This window comes from Penaeus monodon, unplaced genomic scaffold, assembly GCF_015228065.2.
Source record: "Penaeus monodon isolate SGIC_2016 unplaced genomic scaffold, NSTDA_Pmon_1 PmonScaffold_1703, whole genome shotgun sequence".
Lineage (NCBI taxonomy): Eukaryota > Metazoa > Arthropoda > Malacostraca > Decapoda > Penaeidae > Penaeus > Penaeus monodon.
The window spans coordinates 28,758-30,000 of NW_023646407.1; the positions used below are offsets into that span (position 1 = coordinate 28,758).

The following is a 1,243-nucleotide window of genomic DNA, read 5'->3' on the forward strand; positions in this document are numbered from 1 at the left end:
AGAGAAGTATAGATATAATATTCTCTTTTTATATAATAACAATCATACATGTACACACTCGAGTACATCTACAGCAGATATTCAATATACATAGTATAACATAGTTATAACCAAATAATCTTTCAAACAGACACAATCCATCAGATTGTCAACTTACTATTATCTTTATGTGACAATTTGAGGGTTTGGGTGAGGTGGCAATTTCTTTGTTATGCCACCAACTTGTGGAATGGGTGTTTTAGGTAGTGGTGCTGGGTGTCGTAGCTGGGGCAAAATGCTTTACGTAAGATACTGTTTTGAATACATTATCTATAAACATTTTATAAGGTATCAACACAGAAGATGCATAGCTACTTTTGTTAGGTACCTGCTGAGAAGATGAAGATGAGGTGGTTGTGGTGGATGAATGGACAACGGAACCACAACCCTTGATCCACTTGATGTGCTCCCTCCAGCTGGTCCTATGCGTGACTGGGCAACTGCTGGAGTGGTCATACTGTGCAAGCTCTGGACTCCTGAGGACTGCAATGGATATGTTTGGCATGATTAAGTCTTTATTTTAAAAATTCTGGGCTCAGAATGACATAAAATAATAGTTAACTTTATATACATGGCATGTACTTTTCCATACTAGAATTCCAACAAAATCAGAATAAAAGAAAATATTGGCTGAATTCATATACATTACATCAGCTGGGATTAAAACTTTTACAGAATATACTTTATGTATGGAGTACTCTACATTAACCAAATGAATCCAGGTGACAAGACTGTTACATCATGAAAAATTTGGCCACAGGCTGGGTGACAGGAATATGCCTTTATGGAAAAGTCTGGCTGTGGTAGGGGTGACAGGAATGACTCATCATGAGTGTACAAAGCTCCTGAGGAAGATGTAGACTCAATGGGCATTTTGGAAGGGGCTCTTGAATTATTCCACCAGTAACAAGGGTGGAATGTACCACCCATAAGTCATGGCCAGAAGAGCACCACCTCCAGGAAGGATACTACATTTATGCTCAGGATCCTATTCCTGCCTTGCTGTGACCAGCATACACAGTATTACACCAATGTAAAAATATGAGAATATAAAAAAATGATAATGTCCAGTATTGTTACTGCACAGACTTGTACTATCTAAAGAGATAATATGTAATCTGCTCAACAAAAACCATCTTAATACAACATAACTAATATAGACCTTAGAAAATGACTAAAAAGCAAAAATGCTTAGCAAAAAAAA

At 37.1% G+C, this 1,243-nt stretch overlaps 1 long non-coding RNA gene across 1 annotated transcript in view; it reads right to left on the bottom strand.

Moving 5' to 3' along the window:
- Positions 1-233: 233 nt before the first annotated feature.
- LOC119569605 overlaps positions 234-1,243 on the bottom strand; it is a 4,674-nt gene continuing 3,664 nt past the window's right edge. Inside the window, exons 2-3 of the long non-coding RNA XR_005228293.1 lie at positions 368-522; positions 234-264 (exon numbers count right to left, since the gene is read on the bottom strand). This is a non-coding gene — a long non-coding RNA (uncharacterized LOC119569605). The remainder of the gene's footprint in view (positions 265-367; positions 523-1,243) is intronic.